Raw genomic sequence first — 17,996 nt, 5'->3', positions numbered from 1 at the left:
ACTAATTAAATGTGGCATTTAAAATCGATGCTAGACTTACTGAAATCGTTAAAAACATCGCTAGCATATGGCACATATGGTCCATTGCAACAACAGCGCACTGTTAATGCATAACAGACAACCATATAAGCAGACACACTCTTACACTCACACTCAAATTCGCACTCTTCACGCTCACAGTATATGACTTGGGCTTAGCCGCCGCTATTTGGCTCGTGCGCTCCGCACACTGTTAGCAGTTAGTTAGTCACTGCTTAAGTAATCGTGGCGCTCTTCGCCCGCGCACGAAGCTGTCGGTCGCTCACGAATCGTATTACAGTTGATGGCGTCGTCAGACTTCGGCTTCGGCTGCTGCTGCTGTTGCTGCTGCTGCTGCTGCTGCTGGTCGGTTCGGCTGGCCAGTGCTTCAGTTCTTCAGTAGCCAACAACGCAGCACGCGGATGCTACGCTTCGTGTTGTTGTTTTTTGTTTCTTTCTTGTGGCCTGCGCTTGCAAAAGCACAAGCAAGCAGTGCGCTCTCTTTGCTTTTGACTCTTAAACTTTGAATTGTGTTCTCTGGCGCTCTCGACTCGGACAAGCAATATCGACAACAACGACGACGACGACAACTGCGAGTGCTGCTTCTGCTGCTGCTGGCGTTGCTGTTGTTTGTGTGTTCTTGAGTTGGCGTTGTCGTTGGCTGCTGTTTTGTTGTTGTGGTGGTCTCGGTCTCGGTCTCTGTTTTCTGTTTCGGTTTCGGTTTCGTTTGTCTGCTGCTGGTTTGATTTTTGTGCGCTCCGCAGCGCCGTCGTCGCTCTGCAGCTGCGTTCGTGCGCTTTTTGAAAATAGTTACAAGATGTTCATCGAAGTGAGTAGAACGCCGGAGCGGTAAATTGGACAATGACCAAACAAAATATAAAGCAGACGTCGTTTTTGTTCAAGACCTCGCACTGTTGAACTGTAACTTTAACATAAACTGTAACTGCAACTGAATTTCAAATGCAATTTACAATTTTCAATTTCAAACAGCAACTGAAACAAAACAAACAAAATTTAAAAAACAAAGTGTGAACAGAAAAGCCACATGTGTGTTTAAAAATCGGATATGCCAAGTGCAAGTTCCAACAACATATAATACGATCCGAATACGATCCAGTGGCGTGAGTTTCTTAAGATCCAATCATCACAGCTTTAAAGTCCATGTCCAAGTGAAGTGCAATCCATGCGGAGTTGCTGTTGTTATTTTTAAATCGCTGACCGCAGAAAATTTAACGCTAAAAATAAAACGGACCAAAACAAAACACAACAGCAACAACAACAACAACAACATACTGCATACAAAATAAAAATAAAAAATAATAACGAAACAAGCGTCGAGTTTTTCCTTTTGGGCGCTCTATAAAAATACCCACAAATGCAAAGGGTAAAAACTCGAAAGTGACAAACAACAACAACTGCAACCACACCAGCAGCAGCAACAACTACAACAGCTACAACAACAACATTAAATTGGAAACTAAAAAAAAAGTGCGTGCAGCGGCATTTTCCACATGTGAGTGAAAAATTTTCGTTTCATTTGCCGATGCTAAAAATAAAACAGCAAACATTTTTGCTAGAATTTTAACAGACTTTGTTTCAACAAAAATAACAATAATAATTTAACAAGATAAGCCATAAATAAATATTATTGTTAAATGTGTCAAAGTGAAGTGTGATTTTGCATAAACAAAACACAAACAAAAAGCAAATTTCTAAAAATATGTAACAATAATAAACACTCACACAGTTAAATGCAGACATTGTATGTTAAAAAGAATTATTATTGAATTTTCAAATTTTGTGCTGCATTTTTCGGCGCTATTTTTGGTTTCTTTAGTGAATTTCCTTACGCGCAAGTTTTTCGCTTTATTGCATCTCTTGGATACACACACTCACTCACATTCGTACACGCACATATGTACATTGTACATATGTTCCTGCATTCGAGTGTTAACTGTAACTTCTCCATTTCCCCTATAGACACAAGTTTTCAAAGTGTTTTCTTACGCTGCAGTTTTTTGGAATAATTTTTGGATACGTTTGCCGTAGTTGCCATTGGGAATAACTTGTGGAAAGGCTCGTAATTTACAACTTGAGAGCGTTGCTATTTTTCTCTACTTTTTGAAGTGTTTGCAGAAGTACTTAATAATACTATTTACCACATTAAGTATACGTTATTACGTATACGCACAGGTGGCAAATATAGAAGAGATAAAGAAAATAAGTTATGAGAAAAGCATATAAATGTTAATCTTTTCAAATTTTCTCAATGGTTTCTACTTACTTTTTACAACTCTCAATCATAAATAATTCTATAATTATAATAATTAAATAATAATATTGTAAATATACAATTATAAAGTTTAATAGCTTTACAATTCTATTAAAATAACTTTTTACCTGTGATAAATAGCCAATTGAAGTATTTAAAATGAATTTAAAAAATTCAACATTATTTTGGACTTGTACGAGCACAGAATCTCTAGTTGGAAATTGCCATTCCAGCGAAACAGATGTACAACAATAAAACAAGAAAGAGTGAGTGAGAGAAACACACCTGTGTCTGTAACAAAGAAAGCTACAAAATAAGTACACTTTATATATAAAGTCGTATTACTTTTATACATAAAATGCTGCTTAGCAAAAGTACTTTGGCATATCTTATTACAATCCCAAGGATCATCATATTCATCATCATCAGCAGCGGAGCCAAGACTTTTGTCTTCGCTGCAGCAACACAAAGAAAACAACACAAATAATGAAAAGAATTGTGCAAAAAATAAGAAAAATAATCCGAAAAAAAAAACTTTTCTCATTATCAACGCAAGTGTTTTAGGCTTTACTAAAGAAGAGGAAACTGAGGGGATAACAATGTATTGTAGAGCTCTGTTAGTAGTAGACAGTCAGTCAGTCAGTCAGTCAGGGCTATGGATATGGCCAGCTGGTCAGTCATTCCATCGTTCTTCAGACTTCAGTCAAGCGTCAGAAAATGTTGTTGGCCATAAAAAGCGCTGACAATTTTTACATCTGTCATAAATTTGCGACACTCGTAAATCTATTTTCTGCATTTTATTTGTTTATTTAAAATTCTTGAACGAGAATTTAAGACAACAAAAACGAACAAGAACAACAGCAACAGCAACAACAAAAGGAGAAACGTCATTGCCAAGTGGGCGCCTGATTGATGTGACAATTCCTTAATTAATTTCGAAAGAGATCTCATTTAATTATTCGATCTGCAGCTGCGGGGAATCTCTTTCAGACAGTTCCCAATGCGGGTAATACATCAAAGTAAATTATGCCAGAATTTGAGTTTATTCACATTCGACTCATTGCAAGTTCGAATACCTTTTTAACTTGCAGTTACACACACTTTTCCCACGCTTTCTTATCAAATCAACTAACCAAATTCGTTGTTCTTTTTTTATATATATATTATATATATATATATATTTTATTTTGGCAATTATTTAGAATCCCCTTCAAACAGGTTGCTGATAAGCGAAGCAAACAATGCATTGTGGGGTCATTGACATGGCTTTATCATTGATGTTGAAACATTTGGCCCAACATTCCGCATTCTGTTGCTACTTCGGCTGCTGCCTCAACATTGATAAGAAAAGATCTGAAATGCCTCGCCAAAGAACTGCTTGTACTCTATTCTAAATTAGGTTAAATAAACAAGATAATTTCATCAAGTGCAAACACAGTTCATAAATTATCTTTCAATTTTCACTTTTACTTCAACTTGAATAAAACTCAACAATTTCTTTTGCATTGTCAGAGGTTTAACAGCACGCTAAAATTAAATGCAATGCTATTGTAAATGTTAAGTTTAACATGAGATGTGCAGCAGAGACAGTTAAAGCTCTTTATTAACATTGCTTAACACTGTTAAGTGATTAGTTACACTGTTTAGTACAATTTGAACTTATTTAACAGATTAAAAATATAGGTTTAATACAATTAGTTCAACTATGTTAAGTTGTATTTTAACAGATTGATTACTGAGAACTCTTTACAAACTTTTTTAATTCTGTCAGAGCAATATTTTCACTTTCATCACATAATATGATTATAAAATTAAATGTAATTTAAATCTAACTAAAAATATGACATGATAAAGGGTGAAATCTTTAACTTATTCTTTAAAGCTAAAGAGGTTATCTGTAAATTGTGGGCACTAGTTTCACATATTTTACAGAGCTTTAATAGTATATTAAAAGGGAGATTAATCTAAAATATACTTACTTACATTTTCATGTTAGTTACTGGAACGGTAAAGACAATTCAAAATTCTTGATGGCAACTAAATTAAATTAATGTCTAACTTGATTTAAAAGTAGTCTGTTAAAATGTGCACACACTTATTCTCAATTCTGTTGCCCATATGTAAAGATATTTTAACAATCTGCTGTTTTAAGAGCCTTTTAATAAGTGTATCTTTTATCTTTTGCTTATTAGCATAACGAAATATAATTATCTGAAATATGCAGAAATATAGTATTGCAATTTGTTTGCTGGTGGTGCACAGCCACTGCCTTTCTTCTTGGTTGCCACCCACCCAATTAAGATGCCTCCTATATGCCTCTCTTCTCTTTTTTTGGTAGACTGCAGTAAATAAGCAAACACACAATTTGTGCGCCATATTTTGCAGCCAACGCACATAAATAAGCTTTAGTCCAAAGCCAACTTGGCCGAGGTTGAGGAGATGGATACAACAACGCGTGATTGTTGTTATTATTATTGTTGTTTTTGTTGATGTTGCTGATGTTGGGAAGCAGCCACCAAAAAGTAGCTGGCAATTGGCCAAAAAGGCATGGCCAAATGTGCCGCCTGCTGTTGTTGTTGTTGTGATTGCTGCTGCCGATGCCGATGCCGTTGCCATCTTTGAATTTGTTTTCATTCTTGGCTACTGTTGAGGCCAATTTTGCAGCCTCTGTACTTGAAGCTGGCATCCTCGAGCAGCAGCGCACTAATAAATAATTTTAATTGTATTCATTTTCAGTTCAGCCAGTGCTCCACTTTATTTGCAGCAAAAGGCGGCCAAGAATATGTAATAAATGTGTGCTTGTCTTGTGTTTGTGTTTGTATATCAAAGATACCACAGCAATTTCAGCAACATTTTCATTGTTTTTGCTCGAAATTGAAAAACGTGTTCAACGATCAATTCGGTTTCATACCTCGGTTTGGCCTGGCCCACTTTGAGGCAATTGGTTGACTGACTGCCTGCCTTATGGCCTGGCTGCTTATCGTGGCTCAGATGCCTTCAGACATTTGCCAGTTTCAGTTACATATGGTCATGTTTACACTGCCTTGGCTTGGGCAAACTTTGGCACTGATAAGCAACGGCACACACCGTCAGTCAGTCCGTCATTCAGTCAGCCAGTGTCTCGTCTTTTTGTCCCCAACAGTTTGAGTCATCGAACACGTCTTGGATTCTTTCATTGTGTGAGAGAGAGAGATATGAGCGGTGTTGGTGACCAATAGTGACCATATTGCGCATACGCTCCGTTAAATGTCGTCTTCATTTGTTGCTGTTGCTATTGCCTTTGCTTTTTTGCCGTCTTGGTCACGTCTTTGCTTTTGCACTTTGTGCCTGTGCTTGCCTCATTTGCCGTTGCAGTCAACCGACGGAATGACATTCTGCACACTGTAGTGAGACGTGCAAATCGGGGACAAAATTCAAGAAAAAAAAACAAAAACAAAAATAAAAAGAAATGCAGCACAACAGAATTAATTAAACTCTCCAATTTCATGTGTTTACAGTTTGCATTACAAGCTTTACTATCGCTTGAATTTGCACTCTGTTTACCTACGAGTCTACAATTACAATAAATAAAACTTGATTATTGAACTCGAATTAATAATTTAAAAAAATAACAAGATCAATTAATAATAAACTTGTTAGCAAATTTTCATTTTTATTACAAGTTAAATTAGTATTAGTGGCGAAGTGTGCAATAAATTAGATATCTTTTATACTTTTCTCTCTAACTGATAGTATAAATATTGTTAAAATTATCGTTGTGTTTTAATTCGAAAACTATGACTATTTAAACTCTTTTATAATTACTTTTTTAAACAGGGTATTCAAATGTTTTAAGCACTTAAAAACAATTGTTTAATTATTCAAAAGAAATACCATTGATGACTAATCTCTAACAAGAATTTTTAAACAAAGAAATAAAGAAGTGTGGGGGTTGAAATTATAAATTACGAGTAAATACTATGGATTCCAAATGATTAATTCCGTTTCAATGACAAATGTGTGACTTATTCAAACTTATTCAATATTATGAAATAGATTACAGTCATATATGGTATATATGCTCTATAGTATATACATACATTCAGATTTGCATAGTCATCTCTTGAAGCTCAATTCTAAACGTGTCGCTTCTTGCAGTGCTACCCACCTAATTCTGCCTTCCGCAGTGTTGTCATTTTGTTTGTTAAATAGTATTGAATTTATTATCTGTATTATTATTCACATTAAAGTGAATGCAAATTGATTTTGCACCACAGTGCGGCGTGGCGACAAATGACTTAAGTATTGAAGGCGCTTTTCTCTCTTCTTTCGTCTTTTTTCACCCCCTTCGTGGGCAGCGGCGCCAGCAGCGACGGCAGCAGAGACATCGACGTTGTCGTCATTTATTGTTGCTTGTTGTTGCGGCTGTTGTTGCTGTTGTTGTTGTTGCTGTTGTTGTTGTTGCAGTGAGCTCAATGCGCTCGATATCTGCTGCCAATACATGCACACACAAATACACACAGACACAGACACACAGACATGTGCAGATGGACACACCCACACACACACAAATACACACACTTACAATGTTTATAGGTGCGTTGTATTTATGCGCCTCAATTCTGGGCCAAGGTAGTTTTTATCTTTGTACTCTTTTTATTGTTGTTGTGTGGTTGTTGTTGTTGTCTGGCAGCTTTTTGCTTGCTTATTTGTTGTTGTTCTTGTTGTAATTGCAATCCTTGAAAATTGCTTGCACACACATGCACACACACACAGATACGCACACTCACGCAATTACAAATACAAATAAGACAATCGGAACAATTTTGACCGCCATTTACTTTGTCACGTCTTCAGTGGCTGTATTTACTGTATTGCACCTCTTGCTGCATTTACCCCTTTCACTCCTCCTCCTTCCCTTCACACAATTTCTCTGCTCAGCTCGTTTTATATTTATTATTTATTTTCTTCATTTTATTTTTTCACTTTTTCCCGTTTATGTATTTATTTAATTTTCGTTTTTATTTGTTATTGTTGCTTTTATCTGTGCAAACGTCGGCCGATGCACGTTTTCTTCTCTATTAGTCACATTTTTCCTCATTATTATTCTTTTTGTTGTTGTTGTTGGTTTTCGAAGCTTTCCGTTTACTCAAACACACAATTTGGAAAAGCAAGAAGAAGAAAAAAATTGCATATGTACACAAATTAAGTAAATAGTGTAGCTAACATAGCAAAAATGTAAATACAGTGAAAACTGGCTAAGGTGATATATATAAATAATTTTTCTTTTCGTTTTCTTGCAAAGGCAAGAGAAATAATATTGTATAAATTTTTTATATGTACTTAAGTGCTCACTCCTTGTACTTGAAATCAATAAATTTAATTATTAAGCCTAATTAAAACGAATACTATAACATATCTTAGTTATTTAAAATTTTATTCATATACACAAAATGAATTTCTATCTATGAGCTCCTTAATCAATCGAAATTCTTGCAAAGAAAAATATACTTCATCAAGCAATTGACTAAAAACCACAGGCTTTAATAGAATTCCAAGCCAAGTTTCACTATCTCGATTTCTTTCTAAGAGAATAACCAACAATCTTGAGAAAGTCTCATCTTTCCAGTCATACTACATTTTTCTCTTAATAAGAAAATTATTAAAATAAATGTATTTTAAACAAATAAATATTGAATTACACTGCTTTTACTGTCAAAACCAAATAAAAGCAAATATGTCTTCAAGTTTAATTTTTAATTAAATATTTGAAAATTGAAATTTGTTCATTTCAATTTTTCATGGAATGCTCTCTCCCTCTCTCTTTCGTATTATTTGAAGCCCTGCTGCGAATTTTCATTACAACAATTGCCACTTGCAACAATTGGTTGCCAAGTCAAATGAATACAATTGCCATGCTGGCCCCCTCTTCCCCCCTTAGGGCTTTCTTTTCTCCCCTTCCATGTCATCCCATTCATGGACACACAATGCCAGCCGACTGTCAATGCCATTGATTTGAGTATGCGACTTATGTTTGCCAGCTGAACGCCTTTCAGTTTGAATCCCTTATTCCCCCCGGCAGGTCTGCCTCTTCCCCTCTCTCTCTCACTCTCCCTCTTTCTGTCTCTCTGCCACAGTTTGTTGCCTTTGCTGCATGGCTGCTTAGTCCTTAGAGTCTCCTTCTCGGAATCTCATTCTTAGTGTTTCCATTTAGCTTGTGCAATCAATGACTTTGCCTCGACTGGCAGCCTCTTTTCGTCTCTGACACAATGTTGCCTTTGTTTCTGCCACTCATACACACATTTACAGACACACACATAGATAATGTGCGCATCCTGCAACGTTGTCAAACTGAAACTGCAAAAGTAGCGCAAGAAAAATTCACACTACACAAACTTTGTTACCAGTTTGTTTTGCTTAAATTTATATTTGTTACATATGTGCAACACTCCTCTCCCCCTTGAATCGTCTTCCTCTCAGTCTCAGTCCATTTTTAAAACCTACTCCGTCTGTGGGTGTGGCAAAGTGTCACTTATCCTATACGTGTTTTCTCAACCATCTCCATGGCATTTTCTTCTCTCTCTCTCTCTCTCTCTCTCTCTCTCTCTCTCTTTTGGCTTTAAACAGTCTTCTTTGGATTTCTAGAAGAATATCTGTGGCATGCAACTTGCTATCAATCCATCACCTATCACAGTTATCCTGCCGGCAACACATTCTCTGTCCATTCACTTGGTTATGCAACAGAAATGTGAATGCGAATGAATCTTTTATATCCATATACACATAATCTAATGCTATCTAACTGCGCTCCTTGTTGTCTATCTTTCTCTCTTCATATCTAGCTCTCTCCTTTCCTTTGTCTATGTGCCGCATATCGTAGTCCTGTTTGTTAGTCAGCTCCCTTAAGGCCTTGCTTAGATTTATTGCTTTTGCGTTCTATTCTCAGTGCTCTTTTCACTTGATAATTGATGAATGTTGTGAGTTTTGCACATACAAACACATAAACACAAACACACACACACATTCAGGAATTTGTATCTCGCCTCTCTCTCGCTCTCCATCTTTCTCTGTCTCTCTGTCTGAGTTACGTCTATATTTATTTGCTTGAAATTAGCTAAATATAATCTAAAATTGTTTCCATAGAATTTTTTTACCTGACTTTCAACCATCAAAACCTTACCAGAACTTAGTTTATAGTTTACTTGTTTACATTTTATGTATTTTGATTTAATTAACTTACAATTCATTTACTAAATTTTTCAAAAATGTATCGCTTATTTTCCAGCCAAAAATATTGCTGCAAAATTTAAAACAATTTAAAATAAACAAAGACATTTCATTCAATGATTCAATTAAGTCAAGTGCAGTTCACACACACACACTCACACCCACATATACACAAAAATACACACACACATTCACAGTCTAGAGTCAGGCCACAGGCTATAAGGCCAGATCAATTGCGAGCGGGCTTAAACTGTCATCAAAGTCATTTTGCAGGTGTGAAATCGTGAATAAGAAAGCGATGCACACGCACAAGAAATGGGGCTCTGAAAGTAATATGACAGCGGAGGTGGAGGTGGATAAGGAGGAGTAGTAAGAGTACCATAAAAAGCACGACAAGGATACGTGCCAAAATGCTAGCAAAGTAGGCAACTTAGACTCAAATCCTATCGCAAATGAACGGCTTCAAAACAACAGGGAAATACGAGAGACAGATGAAAGACGAGAGACAGTTGCAAAGCAAAGAGCCCGGTTGAGAGATGCCCATTGTCTACCAGAATTGAATATGCAATTTTAAGAATATGCTTGAAATCTCCAGTACAGAAGCCAACTTGATAAAATATATAAATTTGATTCTTTACATAATTTCAATCTCTTTCCGATATTTTCAAGTCAAAACAAACTTAATATAAGAGTAAAGTTTTTTTAATTAAGTTTAACTGAAAATAAATGATTGAAATCTAAAGTAAGTGTGACTCTAAAAAAATCCTAAAATTTCATAATGTCATAAAGATTTTAAGTGGGGTAGAAATCAAATGAATGAATGAAATGAAAATGAAACTTATTCTAAGAAAATCCAGTAATTTTTTACTTACAATAAATTATAAATTGAATAATTGAAAATATCTTAAAATTGAGCTAGACTTAAGTTGAATAATTTTCCCAATTTAACTCTGTATGCCTCAACGCGTCTCAGTTTACAGGGTATGCAGACTCAACAATTGAGAGACGATGCCTGGCGACAGTTTAATGATGGCGGCAAACAAAAACCTAAAAGGCAAAAGCAACCAAACAAGTCTCAAACTCACAGGCAGCTGTTTATTGTTTATGCGTGTCTGTGCATGTCTCTGCACGTCGCTTCCTGCTCCAATGTATGTGTGTGTGTGTGTATTGGTGTGTTGGTGTGTGAATGATTGCCGGCGCCTGCTGATGACAAGTGTTGCGTGTTTTGAATATAGGACTATGGATAGCACTTATACTTACTTACACAGACACTTACATTGTGCATGGAATGCACATACACACTCATAAGTATACTTGTTTATGTGTATATGTATGTTCACATTGTACAACCGTCGTTGAAATCCCGCCCTTCTAATGACAACACAAGCGAATTTCTCAAGCTGTTGCTTGATTATAATATGATACTCGTAATTCTTTGACTGTCATTTGTCACTGCGAAGTGTCTCTTCAACAGGCAAATACTTGTACCCATAGCATATATGTACATACAAGTGTTGTTGCGAGTCACTTCAATGAGCAACAGTTAAACAGCAATCATTTGGCAGCCCTTGTTAAAAAACGATAGACGTAGTAGCTCTTAGCTTAAAAATTGAAGAACAACTAGCAAGTAAATCTATTTTTAATTTGTACACCAATTCAATCTTAACGTATTTTTTATTTTTTTATATATTTTAAGGTATTGACTTTATGTAAATATATAATTAAGTTTGCAATTTGAAAAGACGATTGTAACTTAATTTTGTCGGTAATAATTAAAAATATCAGGTGATGATGTTATATGTATTTAAAAGTAATAGGAATTAGTTTTAATATATTAAAAAAATTTTTTAATTTATTGACTATTCAATATTTTATTAAATCAATACCACATACAACTATTTATTCATAATCCCAAGTTGCATTTTTAGCCTTTCACTGATTATTTTAAACAAATTTAGCAAAATTTCTATAAAGATGCTGCGTTATTTTCGTTGTAGTAGTTGCAGCTCATAATTGTTGCATCACAGAATTGTTGCTTTACTTTCACCAGCAGAACTTGCTCCTTTCTTTCTCTCTTTACCTGCTGTAGGTTTTTTTACTGCTGCTATTTATATTTTGCTATTTTCACAATTTGTGACCTGTCTGGCATACAAAGATTTTCCCTCAGATTGTTTTTATTTTATGTGCAGATTTACAAGGAAATTGGGGAACGTTCCACATATGCTATCGTTCTCATCAATCATCTAACAATCTGCCACGCCCACTCACAAAACAAAGTGTCGAACAACAAATATGCGTTAGGGGAAAGTACCAGGTTAAGGTTATGGCAGCCATATGTTCACTGTACGCCTAAAAGGCTGCAGCAATTTCGTTGATTAGTCCGGTGTCTGCGGGAATTTGCCTGAGCTTCGCCTTTCACATCGCCCTTTGGCCTTCTCTCTTTCGCCCTCTCTCTCTCTCTTCGTCATTCTCTGTCTCGCTGTCCGTATAAAAACTAAACGGCACACACTCGCACACACACACTTGATTGATAAACTCACACATTCTCTCAACACCAGCAAACGACGCGTCGTTTACACAGTTTTACCTTGTTGAGAAAGCACTCCGTTTTTTATATTCTGCCAGAAAAGATGCCAAGTGAACAACTTTTTTACAATATTTTACAGCGAAACGCTTCGAAAACTGTCGGCATTTTTCTGTTAGGAATACCCAGAATTCAATAGAGCTTACTGCAAAAACTATTTTTTCAAGCGTAGTTCAACTTTCCGTTTTAAAAGTTGTCTAAAAGTTTGCAAAACTCGTTGTTAATGCCGAGGAAATTTTAAGAAATAAGTGAAAGCCAAAATTATTGTAGATTGTTGCTTTGGCAAGTGAAAATTGTTATGAAAGCAGCCAAAAAGAACATGTATCGAAAAAGACATATATAAGCTGAAGTTTCGTTAAATGTAAAGCTGATTTTAAACAACATGTTTATGGGGTCTGCAAATTTGCTCAGTAATTTATAATTGACTTTCTATTAATTTTTAATAACTTTAATATTAGTTTCTTACTTAATTTTATCATGCATCTATTAGCTTAAATTTTATTATAGCAATACATTTTGGGAATATCAATGTACATTGGCTTTTTCATAATTGTATAATCATAGGATCTAGTATTAAATGGAGTTTATTTCCTTATTAATTACTGACATACACATAATTTTAAATTAATTTCATAGAAATAACTTTTTCTATTTTCGCATGGAATCGCGTAATCATTTTTGGGAGCTTCCTTTTGGGTTTATTTTTTCTCTTTGGCCCAAAGCAGCTTTAAGGCCGTTCGAATGACTCATGAATAAGAACGCACACACACATGAGGGATGCTTTTGCTGGCAGTCTTACGGGTTCTGACATCCCGGCATCCTCGTGGCCACCTTTTGGCACAGGCACAGGTGTACACTGATATATGGGCACGGGGCAAAGTCGTTTCAGGCTTAGGTCGTCTGATATATGTGGCCACGTGGCATGTTTCAACCTGGATACCATTCTTACACTCTCCCCCTCTCTCTCTCTCGGTCGCCTTTCTCCCCGGTTTTTGTCTCGTTTTGTGTGTGTTATTTTGGCAGGCGCACATTTCAGTTTCTAATCAAGGTTATTTTATGTTTGCCAAGCGCGCGTTTAATGCCAAAATTACATTTTTAGTTATCGTTGTGGTCGTTGAATGTGGATTCTTTTTGGCAACGCATCGTATACGTGATAAATTCAAGTCAACTCGACTAATGTAAATACATATATTCTGCGCATATATACGAGTATGTTGTACGATTTCAGACACATTTAACAGTTTGTGCCCTTTTGCTAATTAGGCCACAGTATGGGGAGCTTTGCATCCTGCGGCGACACAACAACAAAAGCCAATTGTTTGCCAAGACAGAACCATTATCATTAACAGAGACAAAGACAGAGATAGAGATAGAGGGAGAAGACAGTCGAGACAGCTGAGACAAAAGGCAGCACTTGAGGCCGCATTTATTGCCTTGACTTGTTGGCTGCTTTAGCTGTTCTATCTGGTTTTAGCCAAATTCCCCCAAGTTCCGTTTGTGGCTATTGTCAATTGTATTGTGCGCCTATGCAGCTTTTGGGTGGTGTCTTTTTACTGGTCATCATTATCATTATTATTATTATGTTGGTCTTATTGTCTTGTCTCTTGCAAATTACTTGAAGCTAGCAATTAGTTTTTGACCAAAACACACTAATTTACTTCCCCTGATGCTGAAAAGTATGCTATGAAAAGCACCAAAACATATGCAATGTGTACAAATATTTCCGTGTATGTGTGTGTGTGTGCGCGATAGACAACTCAATGTGCCATCACATCTGTCCATTCATTCAACCATTCATCAATCAATCAATGCGTTGAATGCGCTGCTGGGTTTTAGGTCAAAAGAGTTCGACATTCCATCGAGGTTGCAAACAGCCTGTGTAATAACTGTCTCTGATAGTGTATGAATGTGTGTGACAACAGTAAAATGCTTAATGCAGCAATAAGCGAAAGTATGATAGACAGAGATAGAGAGAGAGAGAGAGAGAGAGAGAAGGAGAGGGTAATCAGAACAACATACACTACTGTGTGCATCTGTGACATTGGCATTAAGTGCTTGTCAATTTGCTTTGATTTGACACTCGTGTGATTATCGAAATGATGTTCATATTAGCAAGTGATGATAGCTCGTTTAATACCCTGTAATAATGTTGTTTGTCGATAGATTAGCTAGTAATTAAACTGTTAAGAAGACTGCATAAATTAAAAATGCATTAACACATATGAGTTGATACTTATGGTTGGAAATAAGTCTAATCAAATTTTCCTATACCCTAAAATAGACGCATGCATTTAATTAACTTTAATATTTATCACATAATGAATATTATATAATTTTAGTCAACTTAGTTTTCAACAACTTTTAATTTCATTGTTCATGAGATACCCTGCAATTTTAATCAATATAATATTATTTTGAAAAGCTTTTAATTTAATTTCAACACATTGAGAATTTAATAAATTATTTTTCATAAAGATACCTAGTATTAAAATATATTTCGTCCAAAAATGTTAGTTCACATTACTTTAAAATCTTGTTCAATATTCATTTGACACCCTGTAACTTATAATTTTCATTACAATAAACAAATTATGTATGCAAATTTTTATTAATCAGTTTTCTTCTTTCTCTCTTTATAGCTGATATGTTCAAGGCCAATGAATGCCGCAGTTTATCTTTTGGTAAGTTGAGCTTATCAAACATAATGAATAAACAAGCGAAAACTCATTAAAAGTAAATGTGCCCAGACAATTTAAACTTTTTGTGTGGCAGCCAAAAGACGCGACGGTTTTTCCCACTCATACTCCCCGCCACAGCCCCGCAAAAAATAACGAAAGCTTACAAAATGGTTAACCAAACTGACATGGCGGAGAGACAGACAGAAAGCCCGACTCTTAAATAGCTAATCAAAAATACATGTTGACACCACAATAAGCTCGAGTGGTGGTTGTGTGAAATTCTTTTTCCTCAACTCAAATAACAATTTTCCAAGTGAGGAAAAATAAAGATAAATTTATATGTAAAGGAAGAGCTCCAAGATTGTTCAAGGCTAACTGAATTGCATTTCAAGTGTGTGGCTGTGTAAACTTGATAAAGTTAAATAGACACGGAAATGCTTAAATTAATCATACGCCATGTTGTACAGAAATATACTTGTATGTATATGGAAGACTTGTCGCCTACATAAATGGAAATTTCATTAAATTTCAAGTTGGATTTTCGACCCAAAGGGCTTGAAGTGTGGTTCGGGTTGTTGTTCTCTGATTTTTTGTTGTTGATATCGCCCCTAAGCTGTCATTAGTTGAAATCACATGTCATTGACAGTGAAAAGTGACCCCAAACTCAAACGGGAGCTTTACATATATATATATATAAATATATATGTATGTATGTGTGTGTGTGTGTGTGTGTGTGTGTGTGTGCTGCTGCTGCTTTGTTCCAAGTGTGAACTATGGTACCGTTTGTTGCTTTTGTTGTTGTTGTTGTTGTTTGCTGGGCGCTTAAATGTTTGTCTACGTGTCAGCCACTGTCACTGGCAGCATCACTTCATGTCTGTACGCCTCCAGCTCGTGCCACGCCCTTGCCACACGCCACTTGCCTCTGCCACATGTCTCTCACATATGTTGAGTCCTGTTTTATGACAGTTCATTGATATTCATTTGGCTCTGTGTGTGCTAGTGTGTGTATATGTGTGTGTATGTTGATTTACCCATTCTATTCTTTAGCCTCAATTGACTGGCGCTTAAATTGCCTTCCTTTGAATCGTATGCCCCACGCAACAACAACAACAACAACATCTACATCCACATCAATGGTGATTCAACCAGGAAATTCAATTAAAAACGCAAATGGCGGACAAAATTCGTTGTGTGAGTGCCACAAATCAGCTTACGTATCCTGTGTGTCCAGCTGCAAAGTCAATCAAACTGAAGTTTGATTTCCCGGTCAACGCTTTTCGCAACTCTTATTGCATACTTTGGACCACTCTGTCCCATGCCACACACACACAATCAATATGGCTTTCAGATTCGTTATAGATGCATGTCCGGCCACCTATTTTTTCTTCCTTTCATTTCATTCTTTTTTTCCTATACTTTACTTCTTGCATGAATATGAATGCACTTCTTCGAGCACTTTTTTATGTGCTCATGCATTGCGGCAAGTTCTTTTGCCTTCTGTTTGTCTTTATATCTGTTTTGCTTCGCCTTTTTTTGCATTTTATGGCACAAAAACCTCTAGCAAATAACATTTTATATCCGCTTGTGGTCTCTTGAAGGCGTATTCCATTCAAACTCCACAACTCTTACAACTCTCCCAACTTAACTCGTTTCCGCACATTTCCAAGATGGCTTTAAAGCTCAAGTGTCGGTGGAGATAAAACTTCTGCGAACTTTGAACTAAAGCGCACAGAAAATCTCATCAATTTTCAATGCACACCTGAGAGATGCGGCTTAAACAACAACAAGTAGCAACAAAATTAGCCAAGTTTTGTTGGCTAAATATCAAACGAAGCGTAAATTTCATCCTCGTACATTGATATACATCTCTATTTCTATACAGCTCTCTTTTTCTCTCTTTCTTGATCTGTCTCTTTCTGTCTATGTGTCTGCTTGTGGGCCAACCTCTGACAGCCATAGACACTTAATCCGCACGTTTACACCTCAAAGCACACAAACAAAAGTGGATTCGGAGTCAGCAATAAATTCGTGTATCTACTTAATAATTAACTCGCCAAACTTTTGGCACCACAACAAAAGTTACCATTGCCACTGGCCTAGAACAATATGACCCTAAGCTGCTATCAGAGCACGTTAAGTGGACAAGAAAGTTGCCAGGTTTCGTTTACGTCTGATAAACACACTATCGATAACTTAGCAATCGCTTTTGGATTATAAATATTGTTTAAATTATTAATCAAATTATTATAAGTAAATATTGGATATAAAAAGTGACGCTGAGAGCAAAACTTGCAATCGATAGTAGTTATCGATAATATATACAAATCGATTGCATCGATCTATATCGATAAATGTTTTTATATTACTTTGTGTGATAATAGTTAACATTTTCTTAACATAATGCTTAATTTTTTCTATGCTAATCGATCTATCGATATATTGCATTTGATAAAATCGATGTACTATCATTCTGAATATCATTCCTACTATCTATAAAGTAAGAGTTTACAACATCGATACGCAACAAACCCAATCAGAATAAAATACTGCTATAATTGTCGTATAATCGATAAATACAGACATGTCTATGCATGCATAATTGAACTGACACTGTGACTGCTACTTTCCGACACTTCAGGGCCCTTCGGACACTGTGGCAACAGTTTTCAGACAGATCCGTTTCACTAACGCCAACAAATGAGAAAAGAAAGAGTAAGAGAATAAGTGTATGTATAGAACAGGGGAAAGGGAAGACGATTACAAGTAAAACTCGACGTTACTTTAATTGCACTTGAACTCGCAGCAAAGTTGGAGACCCGCTCGGCGACCCCACCGAGAGAACCTTGCACAATCCTCGTTCGGAATTGTCGGCAACCCTCTGCGAGCAGTTCAAGTTAATTTGCTTGGCGTCGGCTTGACGATGTTCCAGTTGCTCATTAATTACAGCTTAGTCGGCGGCCCCTAATGATTTACCTGCAAATGCTGATGTTGTTAGCTGTTCATGTTGTTCGCCTTGTTGTTGCTGTTACTGTTGTTGCTGGTAATGGTGCAAGTTTTGTTTTTTCTTATTGCTTGATTCCTTTACCTTTCATCGGATTCCACTTGATTCTCTTTTTCCCTGGTTTGTCTTGTTATCCTTGCCTTGCCTGCTTATAAATGCCTGGAAATTAAATACAAGCAAAAACTTTTCGCATTTGCTCATCTCTCTTCTTCTTTTATTAACATTTCTTCTTACTTT

The 17,996-nt window shown here is 36.1% G+C and overlaps 1 protein-coding gene across 5 annotated transcripts in view; it reads left to right on the top strand.

The window, feature by feature from the left end:
* Positions 1 to 647: 647 nt before the first annotated feature.
* Positions 648 to 17,996, top strand: part of LOC117780159 (protein hunchback) — a 43,499-nt gene continuing 26,150 nt past the window's right edge. For 2 of the 5 annotated variants that reach the window (XM_034616582.1, XM_034616581.1), the window contains exons 1-2: positions 649 to 1,531; positions 14,720 to 14,761. The gene's annotated coding sequence lies outside the window, so the exon portion shown is untranslated. Of the gene's footprint in view, positions 1,532 to 14,719; positions 14,762 to 17,996 lie in introns of all 5 variants that reach the window. The other 3 variants (XM_034616585.1, XM_034616583.1, XM_034616584.1) reach the window with 3 other exon arrangements.

The sequence above is a fragment of the Drosophila innubila genome (assembly GCF_004354385.1).
Source record: "Drosophila innubila isolate TH190305 chromosome 2L unlocalized genomic scaffold, UK_Dinn_1.0 4_B_2L, whole genome shotgun sequence".
Classification (NCBI taxonomy): Eukaryota; Metazoa; Arthropoda; class Insecta; order Diptera; family Drosophilidae; genus Drosophila; species Drosophila innubila.
Note: the sequence above shows the minus strand (reverse complement) of the source record. Positions and strands in the feature narration are given on the sequence as shown.